Below are 7,856 nucleotides of genomic sequence, written 5' to 3'. Positions count from 1 at the left end.
CCACAATGAGGTACCATCTCACACCAGTCAGTGTGGCTGCCATCAAAAAGTTTACAAGCAATAAATGCTGGAGAGGGAACTCTCTTGCACTGTTGGTGGGAATGCAAACTAGTACAGCCACTATGGAGAACAGTGTGGAGATTCCTTAAAAAACTGGAAATAGAACTGCCATACAACCTAGCAATCCCACTACTGGGCATACACACCAAGGAAACCAGAATTAAAACGTACCCCAATGTTCATCACAGCACTGTTTACACTAACTAGGACATGGAAGCAACCTAGATGTCCATCAGCAGATGAATGGACAAGAAATTTGTGGTACATATACACAGTGGAATTAAAAAGAATGCATTAAAAATGCTATTAAAAAGAATGCATTTGAATCAGTTCTAGTGAGGTGGATGAAACTGGAGCCTATTATACAAAGTGAAGTTTAAGTCAGAAAGAAAAACACCAATATAGTATATTAATGCATATATATGAAATTTAGAAAGATGGTAACGATGGCCTTATATGTGAGATAGCAAAAGAGACACAGAGATAAAGAACAGACTTTTAGACTCTGTGAGAGAAGGTGAGGGTGGTGTGATTTGAGAGAATAGTGTTGAAACATGTATATTACCATATGTGAAATAGATTGCCAGTCCAGGTTCAATGTATGAGAGGCAGCTCATGTTCTTGAGACATGGGCTGGTGCATTGGGCTGACCCTGAGGGATGGGATGGGGAGGGAGTTGAGAGGGGGGTTCAGGATAGGGAACAAAGGTACACCCAGGCTGATTCATGTCAATGTATGGTGAAAACCATTACAGCATTGTAAAGTAATTAGCTTCCAATGAAAAGAAATAAATTAATTTTAAAAAACTGAAGTAGAGTTCATTTGCAATGTTATGTTGGCTTTAGGTATTCAGCAAAGAGATTCTGATGTGAAGAGCTAATTCATTGGAAAAGACCCTGATGCTGGGAAAGACTGAGAGCAGAAGAAGAATACCATCACTGACTCAATGGACATGAGTTTGAACAAACTCTTGGAGACAGTGAAGGACAGGGAGGCCTGGCATGCTGCAGTCCATGGGGCTGCAAAGAGCCAGACGCAACTTAGTGACTGAACAACAACATGTTTGCAGATTATACTCCGTTGTGGGTTATTAAAAGTTGGTATCTATGGTTCAGTGTGCTATATACTATATCTTCACTGCCGATCTATTTTATACATCTAGCTATGTGTTTTGGGGGAGAAGGAACTGGCAACCCACTCCAGTATTCTTGCCTAGAGAATCCAGTGGACAGAGGAGCCTGGTGGGCTGCTGTCCACAGGGTCTCACAGAGTCGGACACGACTGAAGCAACTAAGTATGCATGTATGCATTGGAGAGGGAAATGGCAACCCTCTCCAGTGTTTTTGCCTGGAGGATCCTGGTGGGCTGCCGTCTATGGGGTCACCTAGAGTCAGACACGACTGAAGCAACTTAGCAGCAGCAGCAGCATATGTCTTTGGGTAAATGGCTTTACCTTTCTGTGCCAAAATTTTCTCTTAACAGCAGTTTGTGCTTAAATCATAAGCCTGTGACAGGAATTAATTAAATGAGCTAGCATACATAAAGCACCTAGAAGACTGCCTAGTATTTAGCAAGTGTCTTTTTTATCATAGTGTGTAAGTATGCATACATACTTTAGTGGGTACAGATGAAGATAAATAAAAGACTAAGCAGCATGTTCAACAGATTAATTGTATAATAATATATTCTCAAAAAAATAATATATTCTTACAAGTAAAAAGCTTTCAAAAAAAGAAATATGCCTTTCAGGTAAGTCTTTCCACATTCATACGCAACCAAATAAGGCAAAGTACCGCACATGTTGGATGAGGTAGGACATAGATAAAATGCATTACATTACTTGACTAAATAGTAAGGCTAGTACAATTCTACAAACACATGGCTACTCAATGAAAGCAGTACACTTCAGACCATGAAAAGATTCAGATTTGGCATTCTAAAAAGTGAAAGTGTTGGTCATGCAGTTGTGTCTTACTCTTGGCAGTCCCATGGACTGTGGCCTACCAGGATCCTCTGTCCATGGAATTCAACAGGCAAGAATGCTAGAGTGGGTTTCCACTCCCTTCTCCAGGGGATTTTTCCAACCCAGGGATCGAACTTGGGGTCTCCGCATCCTAAATGTACATGCATATATACATACACACATGTAAACACATATACATACAACCATTCTAAGTATATAAATCTCCTCAGAGGAATATGAAAGGAATGGGTCACTGGAATGTTTCGAGTAATGGATCTGATTTGCTGATGATATGATCATCATTTATTGCTTCTACTGAATGTCAAATTGTAGAGACATGGGCTCAGCATGTTTAAACACCAAAATAGGCTTCAGATGAAATTTTTGACATCTCTCTCCCTGGAGGCCATTAGGAGGACTGACAAGTACTTACTTTCAGAAGTGCTCAAATCTTATGAATAATCAAGGAAGAGGATACAGCAGAGTTGAGAAAATAGAAAAATGTTATAAAGTAATTTTTCCAGTTTCTTCAAGTTCATGGGAACTTTCATCTATAAGGTTCCAACTAGCATTAATTTATTATAAAACTGTGGAAAAGTTTAAAATAACAATTTGGCCATTGCTTGTATGACAATCTTTTGTTGGATAATAATAGTAAATGAAAATAATATTAAGTAGGACTTACTGAGGACTCAATATATGGATGCCAGGCATTGGGTTTTCATTTTGCTTAATTTTGATAATAATTTATTTACTTCTCATTATTCATATAATAAACAGCTACCCTATGACAGACAAATGTGGGAAATAAGATTCAGATTAGGTCATTTGCCCACACTTAACTAGTAAATGACAGAGCTGGGATGAGAAGCTTACACTCTTCTAACTCCTCTGCTGCTCTACCATTACGCACCCTCAGAGCTTTGAACAATCAGTATACCGTTTGACAAAAACACATACCACTTTTATCTCTATGTATATCACAGTCCTACAAACCTCTCCAACTTCAATGTAACTTAATGGAGTGGAACAAATCAGTTTAACCATGTTGTGTTCTATTCAGGCTTCATGGCATTCACATTTGATACGTTAGCTCTGTTTACTCTCTGCTTTTCTTACTGAAACTGACTCTCATCTTCAGACAGTTTTCAGTAGCAGTAAAATTAATCTTTCACAGGTAATTCTATGAAGAAACGGTTAGAAATTAAGATAAAAAATATGTAATTAAGTCACATGCCATTTTTCAATCTCTTCTGCCTTCAAAGATAAAACCCAGAAAACAGGGTTCTTCACCAACTGAAAAAAAAAATTCATTCTGACACAGTGTACACCAAAAGAAATATTATTCCAATATACTCATTTTCTTTTAAAATGTTACTTTGAAATGCCAGCCCATAATTTCCAGACAGCATAAACTACTGTAAAAATCAAAGGGAAGTTATTGGTTTTTGTCTGAACAATACATTCAATGTGCAACGTTAGTGCTTCAGTTTGGGACGTAGGGAGTTGGATATTCTGCATATTTTTCCCTGTAATTCAATATGGCATGTCTAATAGCACAAATCATCTCTTTTTTGGATATAGAGACAAGATGTGGGGGTAGGTGACAATGGTTCCAGTAACAGAGACTACCTACGTGCAGTTAAGAAGACAGTGCATAATTCATGCAATTCCATTTTTACTTTGCAAATGTGCCACAAAATTTCAATTGGGTGCTCAACAGGGGGGTTGGGGAAGAAATGCCTCAAGAAGTATTTTAAAATCCTCAAGAATTCCATTTCAAATCTCTTAAGTCTACACCTACTTTATTCATTGACACAGGTTCTATAAAGTGTTTCCATTTAATCAACTGCTTTAATTGACCTTGACACTGATTTTGTGTCAGGCCTAAATTCCATTCTTTCTTCTTGATGATCATGATAAAATTCTCAAGCATTCGCCCTACTCAGAGAGCTGGCAGGTCATTTTTCAGTACTATTTCATGCAGCTTAGTGTTAAAGAAGTCTTTTTCTCTGAGAATGATTCTGTTTATTTAAACCACTGATGAAAACTTAAAGACTCAAATGTCTCAGATGACAATAATACAAATGGCAAACATTGTGGAAAAAAAAAAGATTTTGATTATAGAAATTATTGAGTCATTCCCTTCTTCCTCCTCCCCAAACAACTCAGTAAACAAACAAAGGCAAGCAATTAAAAAATATGAGGTGATGGAAAAGTCTGACTGGAAAGGTGAAAATTTTAGGTCATCTGGGGAAGAAAAAGCAACTGCTCAATGCATGATAAAATCTAGTCTAGGTAATAGGAAGAAAATGACTGCTCAGTTTAGACGAAGGCTTAAGTTAAAGAGAAGTAACACATAGGGCTTCCTAGGTGGTGCCAGTGGGAAGGAACTTGCCTGCCAAAGCAGGAGATGTAAGAGATACAGGTTCAGTCCCTGGGTTGGGAAGATCCCCTGGAGGAGGAAATGGCAACCCAGTCCAGTATTTTTGCCTGAAGAATCCCATGGACTGAGGAGCCTGGTGGGCTACAGTCTATGGGTTTGCAAAGAGTCGGATACAACTGAAGCAACTCAGCACACGTACACACACACACACATACACACACACCACACACAGGGAACCCAGGAAACAGATGAAAGCGTCACCAAGAAATGTAAAGCTAGTGTCTCTGGTGTGGTGAGGGGAGGAGACAAGATATGTAAGAGACGATGATTGGCCAGCAGTGAGGGATGCTGAAGAAATGTCTCGTTAGGACAGTGTGACTGATGACCAGAACTACCACTTGCATGAGAGAGAAAATGAGGTTAATGGCAGCAGTAGGAAGCAGATTGTACCTAAACAACATAGAGGCAACCCATCTATAGAGCCTCCCTGCTGGTGGTTAGCTCCCCTTTCAAGGAGGAGAGGCTTCCCTGGGAGGTAGCGTTACCCTGGATCTACCTGTAGTTACAGTGGTAATAACAACACTGACTATTTCAGGTACTAAATAAATTCCTGGGAAAGTAAATGAACTTCTTGAATAGCATGTGAGTTACTGAGAAAACAACCTAAGTACAAATGTAACTCCTTTAGGATTAGAGAAGATAAAGGACAGACAGAAACAAGAAGTTGTGAGATGCCCCAATTCATCTCCATGTATGCCTCCCCTTTATACATGTTGTTTTAAAGACAATGAAGGGGGAGGATAGAAGATGGCGGAGGAAAAGGACAGGTGACCACTTTCTCCCCCACAAATTCAGCAAAAGAACATTTGAACGCTGAGTAAATCCCACAAAACAACTTCTGAATGCTGACAGAGGACATCAGGCACCCAGAAAAGCAGCCCATTGTTTTCGAAAGGAGGTAGGAAAGAGTATAAAAGATAAAAAGAGAGACAAAAGAGGGAGGGATGGAGCTCTGTCCCGGGAAGGGAGGCTTAAAAAAAAAGAGAGAGAGAGAAGTTTCCAAACACCTGGAAACACTCAGGGGCGAGTCTGTGGCGAGCCTTGGAAACTCAGAGGGCCACATAACTGGGAGAAAAAAGAAATAAATAATTAAAACCTACAGACTAAGTGCCCAGAGGAAACTCTCAGCAGAGAAGTGGTGCAACTGCCCGCACCCCCCCACCACTAGCAAGTGGGGGCTGGGCAGGGAGGCGCGAGCGGCAGTGCTTAGAGAGGACCAGGCCTGAATGCCCCGAGGGCAACCTGAGGGCGTTAATGGGAGATAGCTAAGCAGACTGTGGGATAGTGACCCCGCGGAGAGGCGAAAATCACGTGAAAAGCAAAAAGGCTGCAAAAAGGCGAAAAGCCCCAACCTAAGACTCCACCAGCCCCACTCACAGAACAAAGGACTGAGCAGAGCGAGCCGGCTGCGGTCGGCCCATCCCCTATCCCCCGCTGACACAGGCAGGGAGGGCAGCCAGAGCCAGAAGGGGGGCAAATGCAGCCCCAGAGAGGCCTCCGATACCAAGCAGCAGGCAGGCTTTGTCGCTAACTGAGACTTCTTGAGTTTGGGCTGGTCGATATCTGCCTGAGAAGGTGTACTGGTTGTACACCCAGAAAACCGAGTGGCAGGGACCAGGGAGGCAATAAGTCGCAGAAACCGTGCTCGCCAAACGCCTGGTCACCTGAGTTGCTTGGACCGGGGAAGGCACAAAACGCAGGCCCAGCCAAGTCTGTGCCTTTGTAGAGTATCCGAGTACCTGAACCTGAGCCGCTCAGACCTGGGAAGTGCATACAACCCAGCGCTGGCCACGGACAGTTCCCAACAGAGCAACCTAGAGCCTGAGCAGCATAAACAGGGAAAACACACATGCCACGAACAGGGGCAATCCCAGTGTAGCTGAGACACTGCGAGCACTCCCCACAGATGCCAGGGATATTTGCTAGAAGCGTCCCTTCTACCCACAGCACGACTGAACAGAGAGAAGAAATCCAGCTCCACCCACCAGAACACCGACACAAGCTTCCCTTGTGTCAGGGAACCTTGACAAGCCACCCGTCCAACCCCACACACAGAGAGGAAACTACATAATTAAGAAAACTTCACAAACTGTCAGAAGATGGAAAGGCCACCCCAAGCACAGCAGTATAAATAAGACGAAGAGGCAGAGAAATAACCAGCAAGTAAAGGAACAGGATAAATGCCCACCAACACAAACAAAAGAGGAAGATATAGGGAATCTACCTGATAAAGAATTTCGAATTTTAATTGTGAAAATGATTAAAAATCTGGAAAGCAAAATGGAGTTACAGATAAATAACTTGGAGAAGAGGATTGGGAAGATGCGAGAAAGTTTTAATAAGGATTTACAGGAAATAAAAAAGAGTCAATATACAATGAATAATGCAATAGATGAGATCAGAAACACTCTGGAGGGAACAAATTGTAGAATAACGGAGGCAGAAGAAAGGATAAGTGAGCTAGAAGATAGAATTGTAGAAATAAATGAAACAGAGACGGAAAAAGAAAACTGAATTAAAAGAAATGAGGACAACCTCAAGACCTCTGGGACAATGTTAAACGTCCCAACATTCAAATAATAGGAGTCCCAGAAGAAGAAGACAAAAAGAAACACCATGAGAGAATACTTGAGGAGATAATAGTTGAAAACTTCCCTAAAATGGGGAAGGAAATAATCACCCAAGTCCAAGAAACACAGAGAGTCCCTAACAGGATAAACCCTAGGCGAAATACCCCTAGGCACATATTAATCAAATTAACAAAAATCAGACCCAAGGAACAAATATTAAAGGCAGCAAGGGAAAAGCAACAAATAACACACAAGGGGATTCCCATAAGGATAACAGCTGATCTTTCAGCAGAAACTCTTCAGGCCAGGAGGGAATGTCAGGACATACTCAAAGTGATGAAAGAAAATAACCTACAGCCCAGATTACTATACCCAGCAAGGATCTCATTCAAATATGAAGGAGAAATCAAAAGCTTTACAGACAACCAAAAGCTGAGAGAATTCAGCATCACCAAAACAGCTCTCCAACAAATGCTAAAGGATCTTCTCTAGACAGGAAACACAGAAAGGGTGTATAAACTTGAACCCAAAGCAATAAAGAAAATGGCAAAGGGATCACACTTATCAACATTCAACTTAAACGTAAATGGGTTGAATGCCCCAACCAAAAGACAAAGGCTGGCTGAATGGATACAAAAACAAGACCCCCATATATGTCATCTACAAGAGACCCACCTCAAAACAAGGGACACATACAGACTGAAAGTGCAGGGCTGGAAAAAGATATTCCATGCAAATAGGGACCAAAAGAAAGCAGGACTAGCAATTTTAAAACAAAGACTGTGAAAAGAGACAAAGAAGGAAACAATATAATGAT

The sequence above is a fragment of the Moschus berezovskii genome, chromosome 6 (assembly GCF_049115385.1).
Source record: "Moschus berezovskii isolate FMDL1 chromosome 6, NW_MosBer_1.0, whole genome shotgun sequence".
Classification (NCBI taxonomy): Eukaryota; Metazoa; Chordata; class Mammalia; order Artiodactyla; family Moschidae; genus Moschus; species Moschus berezovskii.
This window is presented reverse-complemented; position numbering follows the sequence as displayed.